Here is a 21,725-nt window from a genome sequence, read left to right on the forward strand (position 1 = left end):
TATCTTGTGCCTTATGTGAAAACTCCTACCTTCCAAATATTCATACTTGGAGAAAAATGAACAAAACAGAAGTGGAGTGTAAAAGTTATTTTTATAAGTTTACTGTCAGGGCCGTAAGTATTTGGACAATGCCACCTTTGTATTTCTACCTCTGTACATCACCATGGTGGATGGTGGAAAAGCAAACAATCAAGATGTGACTGAAGTGCAGACTTTCAGCCTTAATTCCAAGTGTTTAACAAAAGTATTGCCTTATCTTATTAAGAATGACAGATATTTGTATACTTATTCCCCTACTTGTAGAGTCAAATAAATAAATAAATAAGCATAATTTTCAGTATAATGATTGTTTTTAATTCTTGGTTGAAAATCCCTTTCATTCAATGACTGTTAGGAGTACCAAACCCAAAAGCTGTGTTTCTTCCCTTGAGATGAACAAGTTCCCTTTGGTTGTTGTTTGTTTGTGTCTCATGCTTTTTTTAGTGACTAAAAAGCATGGACGACTGATAAGAGAGATCAGGTGACTGACTTTGCTATTTGATATTCATGCATTACTTTTTGGTTCATTATCCCTTTGCACTGCAAAGCGCTGTTCAATCAATTTTGCAGTATTTGGTTGAATCTTAGCAGACAGTATACCCTTCACAATTTGTCCTGCTACTTCCATCAGCAGTCACAGCATTAATAAACAGTAGTGGCCCAGTTCCACTGGCAGCCATACATGCCCATTCTATAACATTGCCTCCACTATCTTTGGCAGAAATGTGGTATGCTTCAGATCACAAGCTGTTTCTCTCCTTCTCCATACTTTGTGTGCATTTTTAAAATTAGAAACTGTTATTAAGAAAGAAAAAACAAAAAATGGAGCAAACTGGGATATTGAGGACTCTTGAAAGTTGTATATTCAGTATAGACTGCTTAGATTATGCCTAAGTATTTAGTATTATGTGAGTATTTGTGTGAATACTGCAGGTAAGTGGAGGGCATGTGTTTTGCAAAGTCTGTTTAATGTGTGGACTGGTTGATAAGTGAGGAAAATGCCTTTGCTCTGTGGTTCTGTAGACACACAAAGCTGAGCAATTCAACTCAGGAGTAAACAAACATGGTGTCTTTACTGAGCAGCTCTGAAACTTTTATTTTTCCATCTATTTGATATAGTGCTTTGAATAGTATGCCAATACCTAAGGTCAGCCATTCAAAGCAACAGACAATGCATACAAGAGGTGAAGAAGAGAGTGCAGGCAGGGTGGAGTGGGTAGAGACGACTGTCAGGAGTGATTTGTGACGGACGGATAGCAGGAAGAGTGAAAAGCCAATGCTATGACGTCTGGTTGGGAGACGGTGGCACTGACAGAAAGACAAGAGGTGGAGCTGGAGATGCTAAGGTTTTCATTGGAAGTGATCAGGAGCGGCAAGATCAGAGGGAAGCTTGTGTTGAGTGGTTTGGAGTTAGAGAGGGAAGGTGGGGATGGTTTGGATATGTACAGAGAAGAGATGGGTGAATCTAGTGGACAAGCAATGTTTAATATGGAGTTGCCAGGCAGGAGCAAAAGAGGAAAATTACAAAGAAGATTCATGGATGTAGTGAAGGAAGACATGCAGAGGATTGGTGTGACAGAGGAGCATGCTAGGGATAGGGTGAGATGGAGGTAGATGATCCACTCCTGTGATGCCTAAAGGAACCAGCCAAAAGAAGACGATGAAGACTTTGCCTGGTATTCCAAACAAACTATGACTAGTGAACCTTGATTTTAAGACATGCCCAGAGTACTGACAGGGATAGAGAGAGAGCAGATTTCTTCTGTATTGGCTTCCCTTCATTGGCTTCCTGTTAAGTCCAGAATTGAATTCAAAATCCTGCTCCTCACATACAAGGTCTTAAATAATCAGGCCCCATCTTATCTTAATGACCTTATAGTACCATATCCACCCGTTTGCAGCACTGCAGGCTTACTTGTTGTTCCTAGAGTATTTAAAAGTGGAATGGGAGGCAGAGCCTTCAGTTTTCAGGCCCCTCTTCAGTGGAACCAGCTTCCAGTTTGGATTCGGGAGACAGACACTATCTCTATTTTTAAGATTAGGCTTAAAACTTTCCTTTTTGCTAAAGCATATAGTTAGGGCTGGACCAGGTGACCCTGAATCCTCCCTTAGTTATGCTGCAATAGACGTAGGCTGCTGGGGGATTCCCATGATGCATTCAGTATTTCCTTTTCAGTCACCTTTTTCACTCACTATGTGTTAATTTACCTCTCTGCTGAATCATATCTGTTATTAATCTCTGGCTCTCTTCCACAGCATGTCTTTATCCTGTCTTCCTTCTCTCACCCCAACTGGTCGTAGCAGATGGCCCCGCCCCTCCCTGAGCCTGGTTCTGCCGGAGGTTTCTTCCTGTTAAAAGGGAGTTTTTCCTTCCCACTGTTGCCCAAGTGCTTGCTCATAGGGGGTCATATGATTGTTGGGTTTTTCTCTGTATGTATTATTGTAGGGTCGACCTTACAATATAAAGTCCCTTGAGGCGACTGTTGTTGTGATTTGGCGCTATATAAATAAAATTGAATTGAACTGAAATAAAATATGTGTAAAATGAAATGGAAGAAATATATAAATTGTACATTAAGTTGTGACTATCTTCATTTGTTAAAAGCCAGCTTGACTGTTACAATGTAATAGCTATCACCCAGTGTCTTTTTTAAGACAGAGCAGAAAGTCAGAGAAATGTAAACACAGAGAGGACACACTGAAGACATTACAAAGTGACGTAAATGATTCAATGCTAAAATGTTCATTAGAGCACACAGAAGATCAGATGTTTCTTTACTCTGTAAATATGCTTTTCAAAAGAAGAACTCATGTCAGGAGGTTCAGACTGTCCAATCTGAGACTCGTTTGGAAGCTGTGCTGTCCCGACAACCTCACGAGCCCCAGCAGAATGCTACAGGGTAGCAGTCAGCTGATAGGCCTCAGGGCACATTAGAGTTTGTTCCAGAACAACTGCTATGGACAGAAAAGTAAAAACACTAACACAGGTGGGTGTTTGTGACATGGGCATTTGTTTGCAATGATTGTGAATATGTGCGGTCGTTTAAAATGGATGGCTGGGTGCACAGTATGTGAATAGTGATCGCTCTGCCTGAGTGCAACTTAGACTCGTGGTAAGCACCAAGTTGTCACAAGAGTCAAAGTGAAATGCCTACTGTGCAGCAAATAAATGTGATCTCATCCCATGTGATAAATCTTTCAGAAATGATGCATTGAAAACACATTTAGTAATCTTGGGATTGATTCAATAAAAGCCAAATATACAGAGTTCTTTTGTAATATTAAAGGTAACACTGTAATGCAATTAAAACTACTCCTACAAAGTAGTTAAACGTTTTTTAATTACTAACTTGAGTATTAAAAGAGTAATCTATGATTTGACAAAGTGTGCAAATTAGTTTGGGTAAGTTACTGGGTAGCTGGGGAGCTAATGGATGCCTACTTTGGTAGTTTGTTTTAATTTAACATCAACAGGAACAGGAAATCAAATTTTTTTGTACCTTGTAAATAAAACTTGGTGTTGACATAGTTTGGGAGGAGGTGGAAAACAAACAAGCAAAGCATTTTGGAGTTGTTTCACTATCTGCAGCTGATCTATTTCACCTTTTGTAGTTCCTTATTTCACAAAGTAATTAGAAAAGAATGGGAGGAAGAAGTTATTTCCTTACTCCTCAAGTCACTTCCTGGGAATGACTTTGTGTTTTTTAAGTGTGGCTGACCTTGTTCATTTCTTTACCGAGCTCATGGTTATCAACTTTTTAACCATCACAGCTCACCCAGTGTAACACAAAAAATGTCAAGCTGTGTAAAAACATGAACCTTCTTTTTTAACTTTAAAGATCTGTTTTATTCTTCATATACTGAACTGTGTTTACTGCAATTAAAATATATATTAAACTGCACTTTTAATAAAGTAAGACAATAGAAATACCTTGTGCAACTGGTCTCTTGAGTCACAGTCAGTCATTACCTGTGTGGATGCCACGCTGTAGCACATGCATTTATAAGCCACATTTCAACATGTTTCTTTTACAAGCTTCTGGGTCTGCAGTTGTGACACTAACAATAAAATGCCCCAAATTTAAATCTCCCATGCACGTACTTCACTGAAAAGTGAATAATGCTGACTTATACATTTTCTGTTTACAAGGTTTCTGCTTCTTTCTTTATTCTTTTAAGAAACAGTGAAGCTTTGTCCTGATTTCTGTCTTCGTTTTAAATCTTTCTCTTCTGTCTGATGTGACTCAGAATAAGGCCTCTAAATATTTTTTCAAAACAAACATGATTTCCAAAACCAGGCATTTATATGCCAAATTATATGTAACAGTATGCTGTCTTTTACACTGTAACTACCATTCCACAAGGGGGCAATGCTGTCTTATCTATTGTTCAACTCAGGAACTTGAGCTTGGCACTAAACTCCTCTGTTTCACAAACTACAAGTTTTCTTAACCATTAGCTCTATTAGTTCTACATTTAGTACACATGTCTAGGAGGTTTACAAAAGTTTTATAGCAGTACATTTTGGATATAAGTGGTCTCATTTTCAGGGTACTGGCTGGCATGTTTCCATCCCAGGTTTCTCTAGGCTTATTAACATCACTCATCTTCTACACTTAGCGATCCTGCATTGAAACAAATTCTAAGAAATGCAAACACGGGTCCTGACAATCCTGTCTCTAGCCCCAGGTACTTCTGGAACTTTCAACCCACCTTTTGTAAGACATACTTGCCGTTACCCGTTCTCATTCTCTTATTCAGGATATTCACTGGAATTTCATTCTCTTTCTCTTTCTCTCTCTCTAAACAGGATGTTTGTGTCTCAGCGGGGACGCAGTAGACCAGTGGAAAGCTGATGATCTGATAGCCTCGCCGTGGAGTGTCTAGCTTCCCCAATGATGTGACAGATTAACTGGGATTTAGGGCTTCTATTTGGATTCCCCACTAAACCAACACACTGAAAGAGACAGCAAAACACAGGAGGTCGTGCAGCCGACAGGGTGCGTTGAGAGTGAGGCACCCCCCTCCCTGTGTGATATTTCACATTGCTTCTCAGCCTCACGTGTCATACCCAAGCAGGCTCACACTCTGTGTAAAAAAAAGACAGCAAATGTTCAAAGAGATCTCAGGATGTCATACTTCTTATCTACAGGAGGTGATCTCTGATATGTTTGGGCGCTGGGTAACTAAAGATCAAGTGCAGTAAAGAATGTTAGCACTGTTATATATTATGACCAATAATACAAAGATGAATACAGTCGTAGGTGACATAATAAGACTTGGGAGACTTGAGTTTCCGTGTATTGTGCTGGTGTGCGTGTGAACAAACTCCAGTTAATGTTAGATGCCTGCCTGGGCAGTGATTTGGTAGCACAGGATCTGAATCATGAGTACAAGCTATTTCATGGCAAAACAATGTTGTCCCAGTGTGAGTTATCAAAGCACAACTTAGAAGAGAGGGGAAACCTGAGGTGGGGCAAGACTGACATTTTTTTTCCTTTCCTGTGGTTTTGCAGAATTGTTTCATATAAAGTGACAAACGCAAATTGCAGAGTTACTTTTATTAAACTGGGAATAACTTAATGTAAAATACAAAAATATACACTATGGTTACACTTATATCCTAACAGCATATTCTGTTCTTGTATTTTATTAATAGTCTGCATGACTTTTCCTGTAGAAAAAGATGTTTTTGTGGAACAGTTGTGGGCATTTCCTGTGAGACACAACAAGCTCAAATAAAAACACAGGAGTGGAAATTTGTATGTGGTTCTGCCCTGTCCCCTTTTAGTGCCGCTCCACCCTCTGACTCCCATATCACTCTCCGTTTCACAGAAAGTCTCCAAACCATGTTTCCTCAGATTTACCATTTTTGGCCCTAACTTATTTCATTAGTAGCTCAGCAGCTGAGTTGACTTGAAACATTTCATGGTTTTTTTAAAGGCATCATTTTTCAGGTAGTTAATGTACAAAATTACCAAATGATGCCCGTTGCACTAAAGCGTCAACAAAATTCTATTTTAACCCAGAAGAAGGATCAAAGCAGGTCAAACACCTCCGATCTGACTGACACAAGAGATTCTCTGTTTGTAGGATTTCCGTTCGTGTTATTTTTTCAAAATATGCACAAGAACCTGAGTGTGAATTAGGGTGGTAAGTGGTGTCATTAAGTCACTGACGCCCAGACACATAGGCCTTTCACTCTGAAGACCCACTGGTGTGTGTACACACAAGTCCCATAGATACAGCACACAACCTGTCTACTGTTCCCAATCCACAGTTAATCTGCGATCGTAACCAGCTGCCTTTTACTGGCTCACAGTCATATGAGTGGATACAGGCTGTTTGAAATGTTACGCCATTACTTAACGGTCGCTGGTTTGCTACTGTAGATCAAATAAGTCACTCAATCTTTCTCCATGCAAATTGTTCATATTCCTTATTCATTTTTTAATAGCATTTTTCAGTGTATATTTATATGTGTTTGCAATGATTATACTTAATAACGAACAACCTAAACTAAACCTAAACTAAAGTAGAAAAACCTGTCCCAGTAGCCTGTGCCCGTCTCTATTCTGATTGTTAACAAAAGTGGTGTGGTAATTTTCCATGATGACTGTTTTCCCTTACACGGTTTACGGCTATATTGGAAGTAAAATGTTCCAAGACAGCAAGAATGCCAAGTGAGCGAGTGCCTTTGTGGTGACGGTCTCATAGAACTGGCAGTCCACTGAGAGGTCAGGTCTTTATCTTTTGGCACGTGTCCATAAAAAACAAGACACAAAAAAATCCATTGGGTTGAGAATTGCAGAGGAAACAAAGAGGCCCAACCTCTTTGGAAATGCAAGGTTCCCTGTTTTTATTCGTCTCACCTTGATAAGCCGTTGCTCTGATGAGTACCTCAGCAGTACGATAAGGTGCAGGACCAAGATGGGAACTGTAGCAGTACAGCAGGGTGAAATATGGGTGCTGGAGACAAGTTCAAAACCTACAAACACAAGATAAAATGCCCTTCGTATTTGCCAGTGCTAGCTTTTCATAACAATTTAGAGATCTTATCTAGAAGACAATGTTTTAAGAAGTGTGTGCATGTGTGTGTGTGTGTGTGTTTCCAGAATAGCGGCTTGTAAAGGTGACGGCTGTGTTGGAGACATATGTCTACTTTCCTGTGGTTTGATTGTTTTAGTTTAGCCTCCAGGGAAAATGGTCCAGAGGTCCAAGGCGAGGGCAAGGTTGTGGCAGTTGTGCATGTAGAGGTTTGCATGTGTCTGTATGTGTGTGTGTTTGTGCATGTCTGTGCAAATGTCAGATTTACTTTACCTCAGACAGAGATGTTGTGGAGATATTAGCTTTACGGTGGGTCAGTGCAAAGGCTATCCTGTAGGAAAGGATGATCTCACAAAGCAGGCAAAACTTTAGTGCTTATACAGCAGGCGCACAAAGCTTATACAGAACTGGATCTGACACATTGCTGCTGGATCTACCGTTTGCAGAGCAGTTCATTTATTTTAACAGCACATTTTCCCCGGGCAACTCCAGTACACCTCTTCCACCCCCATTCCTCTTGCTTGTTCCTTTCAGCCTTCATCAATAAACAAACTGTGACGATCACAGCCACATTTTCTCAACCTCCATTGAAGCATGCCATTGTTAGACCCTCTCAGAAACCACCAGAGCTCCCATAGCACACTCGCAGGGAGAAGATGAAAGATGTGGCATGACTGGCTGGATGGATGGGAGGTGGAGCAGACTGCTGTGATCTCAACAGTGTGATGGACCATCATGTGTTGGAATCATAAACAAAGGTAGACTTCTGAACTGCAGACCAGACCTCTGTGTGCCTTCTTGGAAATGTGTATGTGTCACCAGATGCACTGCAGCAACATGTGCCCCGCAGATGGCCTAAGCTTTGTAACACATTGACTATACAGTGGCTGAAAACATCATTACTCATCACTGTGTGCTTTTTTAAGACAATAATTCAATCTGAGGAATAAGAGCTAATTTCAAACCTGTGTGCCAGTGAAAGCAAGTTGACCAGGAACTTAAATTCAGTGGTTTACTTAAATGAAAGAGTCGCAGTTATGTGTGATTTGATTGTAATTGTACTTATGCAATCAAATATATCTATCTATACTCAGTTAACTTACTATAATGTCAAAATTCAAGAAATTACCACTATAATGACTGGTTCCAGTTTGATGTCTATGGGAAAACATTTTTTAAAAAACAGGTCGGATCCCTTATAAAATCATTAAAATCAGAATGCAATGATTTTAAAAGAACTGAAACAGTATATCGTATCTTATTTCATGACAGAAACCATCCATCCATACATTCTCTTCAGTTTATTCAGTTTTAAGGGGCTGGAGCTGCTGCCATAGGGCAAGAGGCAGGGTACACCCTGGAGGGGTCACCAGTCTGTTGGAGGGCTAACACAAAGAGACAGACAACTATTTGCACTCATATTCACACTTACGGGCAATTTAGAATCACCAATTAACTGAACCCCCCTAACTGCATGGCTGTGGGAGGAAGTTGAACAGAACCCACACAGACACAAGGAGAACATCCAAATTCCACACAGAAAGGCCTTTAGCCAGGTGGTAGATTTGCACCCAGGACCTTTGTGCTGTGAGTCAGTCTTGGGAAGGTAACTTTTAAAATGTATTCCCATACAGATTACAGAATACAAGGCCCAAAATATAGTTTGTAATGTATTCCGTTCACACAGCAATAGTACATCGAAGATACTGAAGCGGCACATAACCCAGGTAGCTACCACAACTAAAACAAGGTAGTTGCAGTAGGCTAACATTAGTTTTTAAAAAAGAACTTACTTCCAGATGTTTCTTTAGGTTGGAGGTGGAGTCTTTTGACGCTGAGAGCAGCAGCTTGCTGACAAACAGAGTTCGCATTGCACGGTCAGATTTCACCCATCCCTTTCTTTAAATGTGAAGTGGTGTTGCAATTTCTAAGTAAGAAATGCATTCTTGCCCATGCACTGCTGGCTCTGTTGTGCTGGCTCTGGGTCCACTGTGTAACTGACGCCACAGACATTAACAGGACGCTTACATTAGAGCCTCTTATTGCGTGTTTGGTTTGGTTTTCCGGCAATACATTTAATTACCAAAATTAGAGAGGGCATAGCCTAACGTATGAAACAGGAAAACACCACCGTGTAATCCATGAATTTCAACAAAGTAACTGTATTCTAATTATCACCCATTTAAATGGTAACTGTAGCGAAATACAGTTACTCATGTTTTGTATTTTAAATCTGTAACGCTGGTACATGTATTCCGTTACTCCCCAACAATGTGTGAGACAACAGTGCTAACACCATTTTACCAGGCTGCATGACAAAAACATGCTTAAAAAACTTGTTTTTTTGAAGCTTAACATAAACGAGTGGAAAAACACTGATACACTGCCTGGGCAAATAACTCAAAAGTAACTCTTCTCAGTAACCAAACTTTTAAAATTGAACTATAATCATTACTAATTTGTGTTGGAATGAAATGGTTGTAATATTCAGGCCCTTAGGCACTATTGCAACAAAACTGTCATGCACCCTTGGTTTGGTGTCTAAGCTGTGTCTGCAGTTTTTGTACTGACATGTGGGTCCTGGGATGGGTTCACTATTCGTAGTTTTGCTTTTCTGTGTTTGTGTTCTTGATTGAGTTCTTTTTGAGTTTTGTATGGTGAATGTTTACTGGTTTTGTTTGTTTTTTTATGATTTTATTCTCAGTTTAGTTATTGCCACCTTTGAAATCTACTTTCTGTTTGTGGTTGAGGCTGTGGTTTCTATTTGATTCCTTGAGCTTCAGCCTACGCGTTTCCCTGTCAAGTTACTTCCTGTTTTATTTTTTCTTGTCGTTTTTCTAATGTGTCTTGCATTTATTTTTACTTGTGTGTCATTACATTAATCAGCGCTCCACTTCCTTCATTACCTCTTGTATATTTAAAGCGTCAGTTGGTAAGCGCTCTCAGCCAGAGTGTCTGTTTACCACAACTTTGTGAGTTCCTGTTTATTGCCCCATTTTTGTTTCTTGTTATTGTCTTCTCTTCTTTTGACCATAATAATGAAGGTTGGTTTATCTGTCTTTAAGCCTGCTCTGTGAGTGCTGCCTCTGGTTGTTTTCCTGCTCCCTGTTTTAAATTTTCACGAAAACAGATATGATCCTGTAATGTCCTAGTGTTTTATACATTACATTAAATCCACAGTTCATTGCTGCATTTATGTGACCTCTGGAAATCCCTTCTCTGGGCCTGAACTCATTTAAGGTGAACTGGGGGGTGAAGTATAAAGCATGTGGTCTGATTACTGCATTAGTGCACATGGCATAGAAAATCTGCATATTGTTGAAGGCACCACTGATGTTAAGCAACCTACATACATACTTTGGAACACATGCTGTCGTCCTCTTTACCTTCCTTCATGAAAGGTCTTGCTTACTTCAGCAAGACAATGTGAAGCCACTTTGTAAATGGGTTACTCCAGCATGGATCTCTAGGAAAAGAGTCTTGCTATAAAAACAGCCTGTCTTGCAGTCTGTTTTTATTTTTATTTTAAAAACCATTCAAACATTTTAGGTATCATGGCTGTTTTGGTATGACAAAGTGTTTTTAAGTAAAAGTATGTTCAAGGGGTAATAACTATTCTTTACAAGCAGGTCTACCAGGTAAACATTTGATGATTTGTATCATTCACATGCAGATGGGGAGGTTACATGGTCAAGTCAACCTTTGTTGGGCCCTTAGTCGGTTATCACAGTGGGCCTGTCTAATGAGATGTGAAGTGTGTGTTTTTAGCCTTTATTTTGTCCGGCATGTCCCTGGAGCCAGAGAGCTTTAGGATGGCTGTGTCCGATGGCCAACCTGTCTTATTGTTGTTGCTGGTTGAGTGGTCACCATGGCAGCCTTTACTACCTCTGCAGATCTCTATCGAGCCTTTCTTTATGTGAACCATCGCTATGTCACACAGACCACAGAGCCCAGTGTCAGCGAGAGGCTGGTACCCTGGCTGAACACCATTCACACAGTAATTCATTCACAAACATGCACCATTCATCTCAAACAGCGACTATGGCAAGGTCACGTTCTGTCAGAGTGCCTCTGAACATGTCCACATAGTCTAACCCCATATATGAAGGGTTTTGCTGTTTTTATTTGGTAACATTCTTGTGTTTAATTTATCAGCACTATAGGAAGCTCCTTATAGTTAGTGGTGGCTTACCTTGAAATCTCTGAAAAATTCAAGAGTTATATACAGAACACAATGAACTTTAGTTAAAATGCTAAGAGATCAGAGCAAAATCTAGCTGCAGAGTGTTTTTTATAGCAAGAGAAAGTATTTGAAATGTCTGTTAATGTAGTAATCATATCTGAAGAGCAATCTGATCAGCTGGAGCAGCATAAGTTCATTTTCCTCATTTACATTTTATAATGTTTAAAAAATGTAAGACTTTTTTGTATTATACAAAAAAATCTTACAATTTATAAATTTTTTAACCTTGTAATTGTGCATTAACAGGCTATACAACAACTGACATGCTGAAAAATTAGTTATTAATTTTGTTACAGCGTACTTTAACAAATTTACCAGTTTGTCGTGGTTAAGAGAGAGCTGAGCGTAAAAGCGAAGCTCTCGAAATACTTGTCGATCTACGTCCCTACCCTCAGCTATGCTCACGAACTGTGGGTAGTGACCGAAAGAACGAGATCGCGGATACAAGCGGGGAAATGAGCTTCCTCTGAAGGGTGACTGGCCTCTCCAGTGAGAGATAGCGTGAGGAGTTTGGCCATCCAGGAGGGACTCAGAGTACAGCCGCTGCTTCTCCACATCGAAAAGAGCCAGTCGAGGTGGTTCAGGCACCTGACTAGGATGCCTCCTGGGCACCTCCTGGGTGAGGAGTTCCGGGCATGTCCCACAGGGTGGAGGTCCCGGGGCAGACCCAGCACACACTGGAGAGATTATACCTCTCAGCTGGCGTGGGAACACCTTGTTGTATCCCTGGACAAGCTGAAGGAGGTCTGGGCTTCTCTACTTAGGCTACTGCACCCGCGACCCGGCCCCGGACAAGTGAAAAAAAATGGATTGATGGATGAATTTTGTTACCCTTTTTGCGAGTAAGAGGAGAAAAGAAATGCCAAACTGAGTAGCTACTGCTGGCTTAGCTTCACTTTGCACAAAGAATGGACACAGGACCAAAGAGCCAGACTGGCTCCAGAGTAAGGTAGCCTCTAAACAATTTGTTACATCCCGTCTGATGAAAATAGAGAAAAACTAACATATTGTGACAAGTTAATACTTATTTATGTTCCTACTATTGTATACTGACGAAAAGAAAGAGTTCTGTCCTAGCCTGTCACACTACATATTTTAAATCTGGTTTAATGCCTTAAAAAAAATTAATTTAGAAAAACACTGTGGACACAGTTGTGGGCGTGTGGTGTTCTGCAGCCACAAGATAAGATACAAATCAAACTAAGAAATCTTAAACTTTTTAAGCTAGCTAGCAGGTGGTTAGCTTGACTTAGCACAAAGAATGGAAACAAGACCAAAGAGCCAGCCTCTGTAGAAAGATAACACAATACAGAACTTTTAAATATTCATTAACATTTGTTACATAAATATTTTATGAAAATTGAGGAAAAACAAAACTATATAGTGACAAGCAAATACTTATTTACATACTTACTTTTATATACTGATGACAAGAAAGTGTTTTGCCCTTTCGTACCACATAACAAATTTTATACCTTGTTTAATTAAGTCCAGGTGTGTTGCAGGCATAAGATAAGATACAAATATAACTCTCTATAAGAAAACTGAGCATATCAACATTTTAAAAGTAAAAATGAAATATAGCTTTCTCTTTAAAGTTACCACATTTAGTTTGCTGGAAGCAGCTGGAAGATGGGTATGCTGATGTCACACAGATATGGACATGGTCTAATTCTGACCCTACCACTCAGATGTTGAAATCGAGACTTATCAGGCCAGGCAACATTTTTCCTGGTATGTTTTCTGCAGTTTTGGTGAGCCCACGTGAACTACAGGCACGATGTCACTTCACAGTCACTGAAATCACCTTTTCACCCCAACATGTGTACCTAATGAATTGGCCGTTGAGTGTATGTGTATCTACTGTTGTATAATTCAGCTTTGTTTACGAATTTAGATCTGCAGTGTTCGTGAGGTCTGAGCTGTGTACCACTTTGTGCTATTAGTTAAAAGCCAGGGAGGGAAAATCATGCATGTGCTCGTCTTTGAAAGGTCTGAGTGATTCTAAATCTGCACTGATGGCATTTGTAGATTGAGCCTGGTATGCTTCTGTCAGTGGGTTAGTTCTTTCTCAGGCTCCTGCTGCCTTTCTTTTTAGGAGCTGAGAGTGTGGGGTTCGGTAAAGGGTTTCTCTGCACTTGGAAAGATTGCTGGTAATGGTGTATGTGGGGTTAGCTGATAGTGTCTGATTGGGGTCAGTGGCACATGTGTGGAGCAGACACACTGGGCTCATCTCAAGGGAAATGCACCGTTGACCTCATCGTAAAGAATAGCAGCCGTACAAATAACAGCCCGTGAAAATAAACCTCCAAAAACAGGATGCATAATTCCTGAATGTAAAGGATGCATATTTTCTTCTGCATGCCGGCCTCTTAAATGTTTGTGTTTAACAAATAGTCATGAAAACCACATGAAAATGGAGTACGGAAACACATAAACACAAAAGTAATTAGACACAGACATGCATCATGCCAGAAAAACTTATTCGTCTTACGCACACACACGCACACAGAGGATTCTTTCCCAGACATTAGAGAAGCAGTTCTGAGAAAATTGGGCATGACTGTTTACATGAGAGGGGTCCAAGTTATTTTTACCATTTTTTTCTGGCAAATAGTTTGAAGTTTAGTGTTTAGGACCCTCGTTCCTAAAGAATATAAATAACATCATAAAGATCTTGACATGTGAAGTCGCAGGCTTATTGTGTGAGAAAATAGATGGTGACATTTCAAAGTTAGGGGTGGGGTGGGGGGTGGACGATGAGAAGTTCAGATATGGAGCTCTGTTTACATGCACTTAATGTTATTTTGAGGTCCACAGCTTTTTCATTGTGTTTTACTGCGAGTCTTGAGAGTTTAAGTCATGCAGCTGTTTCTGAACATGAATTTTGTAACACAAGAGATCTCAACCTCCTGTCTCAGATCAGATTTTTTTTTTCACACATTTCCAAAGTGCACTGCAAGAAGGGTGTGTTTGCATGTTTGTGTGTGTGAGTGTGAACCGAGAAGGGCTGACTGAGGATTTTAGCTGATAATTCCTCTGCCTTCCTCCCCCCTGACAACTGATTACAAGCAGGATGAAGTCTTTGTCAAATCACACGTCGCTTTATCTTCCCATATCCTACGTTCATATATTCCTGCACCTGTGTGTGTGTGTGTGTGTGTGTGTGTGTGTGTGTGTGTGTGTGTGTGTGTGTGTGTGTGTGTGTGTGTTCACGTACGTAAAAGAGAGAATTTGATGGAATCTTAATGTAATGTTTCTGTGCCAGTTAACAAAGTTAACTTACCGTTAAATATGTACATCCATCTCTCCTCCAATTATTATTCCAGCTCTGCATCCTTTGATGGAACTATTTTGAGCTAAATGCAGATAAGAACGTTATCTAAAAGAAGCAGTATGGCTGTATCTCAGACAGGCAGTCACCTTGTGCCCTTAAAGATCTCAGACCTCTGCTGATAACCCACCAGCAGCACCAGTGCTCCAGATAAACTATCAGCCCTCAGAACTCTACTCACAGCCTCCAACAGTGAGGTAACATGATTCACGAAAGAAAATATGTGATGGTACTCAGTATCCAGATAATGTTAAAATCATGTGGGCTGAGCAGAATCAAGCAAATGGTTTTGTTGTTATTGCTGTAATTTTCTGTTTGGATCCGCTAAGTGCAAATAGAATATTTTTACTCCGGGGAAATCAAACGAATGATACCTCAATTTCTGTGCTTATTCGATAGTAAAATTTTAAAAAAAAACACTAAACCCAACAAGAGAGAATGCATTTATGTTTTAGTAATAAGTAACCAATTGAGTAAGGTAAACAGAGAAGATGTTTTAAAGTAAAAGCAAGTAAAAGTTGCAGAAAAATGTATACATATCCATTCCTCTTAGCACCATCAGTCGCTTCAATCAACACCAGCAGAGTTTTTTTAATCTATCAGGAATAAAAGGAAGTCACTGATGTAGTCTGAGGTGATGTGGAAAGTGATTTGAAAATCAGAATAAATAATTGTGCCTCTAGGCAGTAGAGCTGCTTTCACTTTAATATTTGTGATCATTAGTTTGGTTGCAGCTGTGCAATCTTGATCTGTGGTTTGTTTCAACTGTGGATGTCATAATGCAATAATAAAAACAAAAAGTGTGGGTGAGTCTTCACTTTTGTTGTATGAGAGTATGCTTTAAGTGTTATAAGGCTTTTGATATTTAAATTTCGATGAATTTAAAGGATTCCAGACTCAAGATTCAAGGCTCTCTATGGTCATTACAAATAAAAACGTAAATAACATAAATATACTGACACATTATAAATAAAAATACAATAATTAAACACAATTTAGTGACATGCAGTAAATAGTAAACATGTTTGTGTATATACACACACCCGCACCTATAAATACGTATACAGCTATACATATATAGTCACACATGTCTACGCATACCCACATATCTGCTCATACGTACACACTGGGATTTAATATTGCATGGTTGGACTGAACATGAGTTCTTTATGTGTATGTCTCTGTAATACTGATTAATTTAACATCAGGAAGCATAACCACCTCTATTAAAAATGGAGGTTTTTGGCAGTTCGCTGGTCTGGAGCAATCAGGTGTGCATTAACACAATGCCACAATCTTCCCAGGAGTGAACATCCCAATATATCCGCTCCAAGGTCAGACAGTACAATGCTTAGCTGGGAAAAAAAACAAATAAATAAACAAGAGCTTCATCTCACACTCTACAGGCCTCAGTAACTACGTTGAACATGAACTCCTCTGTATACTAAGGCCATCTTGGACCAAACTTGGTCATGCAACAGGACAATAATCCCATGCTCAGCAGCAGCAAATCTGCACAGTCAAAGTCCGAATCTCAGTTCAACTTAAACACTGATATGAGTTTAAAGAGGGATGTGCATAAACAAATGCCTGCAATAACTTTCAGGTTATTGCTACTAAATGTGGTTCTACAAGTTACTGAGTCATGGAATCTACTTAGTTTTTCATAGACCGCACAGAGTCTTGTGAAAACCTTCTTTTTCTCATGACTGTGCATGTACAAGATTGTAAACTATAGGTTTTTACATGGAATTCCCCAACGATAAATTTCAGTCAACATGTTTGCACATGTACACGCACACATGAAACAGTAAAAACAACTCATCCTTTCAACCTTTCAATAAATATTCATTTTGTGAATAATGTTACAGTGATCCTCTGCCAAATAGCTATAAGCAAAAAAGAAAAGAAAAGAAAAGAAAAGAAAAACATCTGTCAGATTTGCTAACCTCTCAACAGAAAGCAAAATGTTCCCGTGATGAGAGAGTTCTAGAAAACAAATTTCCACTGCTTTGGAAAAATTCCAGCAACCAAACCCAAAACTGAAATTAATAAATGGGGGCTACACCAAATTAGTATATCCAGAGGTTCCTCCAAACAACATGTCACTATCCAGCCAAAATGTCCAGATTCCAAAAGCCAGAACATGGGCTGTGGTGACTGCCCCAGAGCTAGCAGCTCTCAGTTTAGACATTTAGACATGTCATTATCCAGCCAAAACATGTCACAACACTACTTGAATTTGAATAACTAACTTCAGTTCATACCTATTAGTTATAATGTAGTTTGGCAATTTCACAAACCAAATGCCATCAGGTAAAAAAAACCAGTCTGGCCATATCTTCTCTGCCCCAAAACTCATAAACAAACACTGATGTATGCTAGGTGACCAATCTCAGCTAACCTTAGCCATAGTCCCCAGACAGATACTTGTGGTGGCTACTTCCACCAAAAAGCAGACAGAAACTGGCCGCCCTTTAGGAACCGAGGAAAAGTTTTGTCTTTACTAACATTCTCTGTCACACTAAAGATAAATCAAACATTGGTTGGTCTCTTATTGAGCTCAGTCCTTTCAGCCTGCCAAATGGTTGCATGGTTTATACAAACTGAAATTTGGCTATGCTCATCAACAACGGATGGATTTGCAAACCAAAGGAAAATAGAGTCTAATGCTGCTCTCTTCCAATCTTCAACCAAATTTAGTTATCAAAGAAGTCAAGGAAACCAATCTAATCAGAACCCTGTGCTTTCACGCTACAGCATACCACAACATCGCATCTACAAGACAACAAGTAGGCCGCATATATTACACATATATTACACATATATTACACGCATACATTAGATTTATTGTCACATATATCTGCATGGTGCCCATCAAAAGTTGGATTATCTAGGACATAAAATATTCTCAAATTCACTGTTAATAAATAAAAACGATGTGTGCACACTTCACATACATACTGTAAATCTATGTATGTCTAATTTTGTAACAGAACATATTTTTAGTGGGTGTGGGTAAACAGCAGGAGTGGAGGGCAGTGGGTCTACGGCCTTTGAGGCCTTCCTTTTCCACCACCACAGCTCCTTCTTCGCTCCCACTACACTTTGCATTCCCAAACATCTAACTCACCACTGGAGCTTGCGTCATTGTGCCCTGACTCACTCACTAATGTGCATGCATATGCACAATGCACACACACACACAAGAGCAATGGCAAATTACTGGGCCTAGTTTTCAGGATCTGGTGACCTGAAGCATTTCCTCTTTCCAACACAGCACCAAAAATCTAGGAAGTGTGTATCCAACACCGAGCCAAGGCCTTTGGAGTGTTTTCCTATGGTTATAAATGTGTTGTCAGAGTGTCTGTACATCTCTTGCTCTCAGGGTAAAGTCAACAGCTGTGGAGGTCATTCATTAATCTACCATGCCTGGGCTGACATTTGTAAGCGGGCCAGACTGCCTGTAACCCCTCACGATCTGTGATATCACAGAGACTGCGATACAGCAGGAATAAGGAGAAGCTGTCTGCTCGACTGCACCTTGGCCTCCTGCTTTTTCTGTCTCTTACCATCTCTTCTTCTTTTCATCACTATTTGTTACGCTGTCGGTCCGAGTTAGCCAGAAGAGCCATTTTCCAGCCTGTCCAACGCTACTCGAGCTCTTTCGATCCAGGAAAAACAAAGAATGTGAAAACAAAAAAATAGAAGTGATGGACACTTTGAAAAACAGAGCCATTCTTAGAAAAGAGAAAAAGGGAAAAGAAAACAAAATAGCCCCCGCTTTCACTTCTTTTTTAGATGCTTTTAAAACACATCAAGGATGACTACCTTGCCTTGGAATAGGCTTATCGAGCAGCACAAGTCAAATCAATCTGTGACTGCAGAACAAGGCCTTGGATCCCGTCCTTAAACTTCACTGCAGTATATTCATGTGTAGTTTTGTATTTTTTTTACTTTCACTTTTAGGTCGAAATGACTGAAACATGGTCACATTCAAAGTATATGTAACCTAAACAGACACACAAATTATGCTGGCTAGAGGTTTAGCATTGATTATGTTATTGACAAATAGTGTCGTGATCCTGGGTCATTTTGACCCAGCGTTTTGTGTTTCCTTGAAGTTTATTTTGTGCCTCGGGTGTATTCTGATTTTGTATTAGTTTAGGGTTGAACCTGAAGTTGGTGCTTTATCATACCTACCTGTGCCTGTCCTTGGTGCTCTGTTCATGTCCCTGTGTGTTGTAAATCAGCCTGTGGGTTCCCTGTTTTACTTTGAAGGTTCGTGCTCTAGGTTTCCTGTCTTATTCTGAAGGTCGGTGTCTGTTGTCATCGTGTTCAGCTTGTCTCCTCAGGTCGTCTTGTGTATTAGAATCAGCTGTGCTCCCACCTGTATGTCATTACCTGGTCTCCTTGTTTGTGTGTGTGTATATATAGTGGGTGTCAGTCTGTGCCTGTTGTCGGCTCGTCTGCGTTTCTCTGTGTCATCTGCGTCATCCGTGTATCTCTGCGTCTCTCTGCGTCTCTCTGCATTCTCCAGTTCATATGACTCCAGGTTTGCTCTTTAGTTTTCCCAGTTTAGGTTTCTTTAGTCATTTGTCATTCCTCACTGCCTGTTCTGCCACTGCCACCTGTAAATAAACCCTCACTCATATCACCAGTCAGCTGCTTGCATTTTGGGTCCTCATTCATCCTCAACACGACTGCTGCCCCAGCCGTGACAAATAGCTGTATTTTATTTGAAAGCTAAATGAAAAGATAATTTTTTCTGTGCTCTTATACTTCTCTGTTGTCATTTCTTTTTGTTCCCATAACTGTTAAAACTGTTCACAACTCCTTGAGCTTTTGTTTGCCAGTTTTCTTTAGGTTTCAGTAGGTATACAACCACAGATCAGCAAATTTCTTACTGTTTTTAGGGCAGATTTCCTACGAGAGTGTTAACTTTCATAAACTTGAGTGAATTTAAATTTGGGATATTATCACAATATGCAGATAAAAGTTAGTTCCCACATAAAGTGGGAGAATGTGGTCTCACTTTATCCGTCTTTACTTAACACTGAAAGCTTATGTTTGATTTGTTACAAATCAATAATATCAGGAATTAAAATAGTCTCTCCGCTGTGACACTACAGCAGGAAAAGTAGGGAATGCAATGGGAAATATACACTCACCATTCATTCTTCAGGTACACCTGTTTAGTTTCTCATTTATACAAATATCCAATTGGCCAATCACATGGCAGCAAAGTAGTGCATTTTAGGAATTTGGACACGGTAAAGACAACCTGCCAAAGTTCAAACCAAGCATCAGATTAGAGAGTAAAGGCGATTTAAGTGACTTTGAATATGGCATCAGTGATGATGGCAGTTGGACTGGTGTGAGTATTTCGCAAACTGCTGATGTACTGGGATTTTCTCACACAACCAGAGAACACCGAAACATCAGAGAACATCGAAAAAGAGAAAAAAAAGAGAAAAAAATCCAGTGAGCTCCAATTCTCTGGGTAAAAATGCCTCGTTGATGCCAGAGGTCAGCAGAGAATGGCCAGAGTCCATCAAGCTGATAGGAAGGGAACACCAAGCCAAATAACCACTCATTACAACCAAGGTATGCAAACCAGCATCTCTGAACCCTGAAGCAAGAACAGGGAAAACCACACCACGAGCCACTCCTGAGAATAGGAAACTGTGGCTACAGTTCACACGTGCCCACCAATGTTAGGGAATAGAAGCTTGGAAAAATGTTGCTTGCTCTCATGAGTCCCGGTTTCAGAATTTGTTGTAAACAATATGAAAGCATGGATCCATCCTGCCTTCTCTCAGCGGTTCAAGTTCATGATGGTGGTGTAATACTATCGGGGATATTTTGTTGGCACATTTTTGTTACCTTGATATCAATGGGACTGTCACTTTATGACCAGTGTACCCATCTTCTGACAAGCCACAGAGGTCAAATAATCTCAAACTGGTTTCTTGAACATGACAATAAAGTCACTCTACTGAAATGGGCTTGACAGACCCGATGTAGTGGAACTGGACTTTCCTATCAGCAATCTGCAGCAACTGTGTGATGGACAAAAATCTCTAAAGTGTTTCCAGCACCTTGATTAATGAAGAATTAAGGTAGTTCTGAAGGCAAAAGGGGGTCCAACCTAAAACTAACAAGGTACACCAAATAAAGTGGTTTTATGCAATAATGATAAGACTTGCCATAGTGTTTTCTACCTTCTTACTTATGTCCAACTTTATTTTTGTTTTTTCCCTTTGAATGTTGTTCTGACTCCCTTCTGACTCATAATTAATAGTTAAAACCAAATGAAGAGTTGAAGGAAAATACCATCCTGCTGGCCGGGATTGATGAGACTGGGACAGTCAAAGCTCGAGAGTCAAAGTGAAAGGACGCTAGAAAGTTAGGACAGAACCTACTGTGGATATTAAGGAGGTCAACTTTTCTACTTTTTAAGCAGACAAGGACATGAACCTTTGACTTTACATTGAGTATATCTCCTTTTTGGAACTCACAAATCCATCCCTAACCTTCCGCCAATATGGACCTTTCTGCAATGACCAAACTGTCACAACTCCACAAGCTAGAGATGACACCCAGATACGTAATACCCCAGTATCTTATCTGTTCAGAGTAAGTTCATAAAAGGAGAAGAAATGCGTAACTCTTCCTTTTCCATCCTTCCAGTTGGCTCCAATGGGAGAGGTCTGACCTATCTCACACTCCTAGAGCACTAAAGGGACTCAGTGATCCTTTATCTGAGCATGAAAAACAATGAGTGGATTCCAGCAACTTCTTGGCCTGTCAGTGGAGGAGAATATTCCACAGATAAACACATAATGCATGGCTGATTGTGTTATGAAAACGAAATATTAACCTTTGGATAGAGTGATAAACTTTGGTTTATCATTTCCCCCTGCAACATTTCCAGTGTTTTTAAGGAATATGACTTTATACTGGTAAACATCAAAAGATCAAAACAACAGGCTGTTACAATGATGTAATGCAAGCGGCGTATTAAGGCCCAACGGGCAAAATTTATTACATGTGTTGCAA

This window comes from Oreochromis aureus, linkage group 23 (assembly GCF_013358895.1).
Source record: "Oreochromis aureus strain Israel breed Guangdong linkage group 23, ZZ_aureus, whole genome shotgun sequence".
Classification (NCBI taxonomy): domain Eukaryota; kingdom Metazoa; phylum Chordata; class Actinopteri; order Cichliformes; family Cichlidae; genus Oreochromis; species Oreochromis aureus.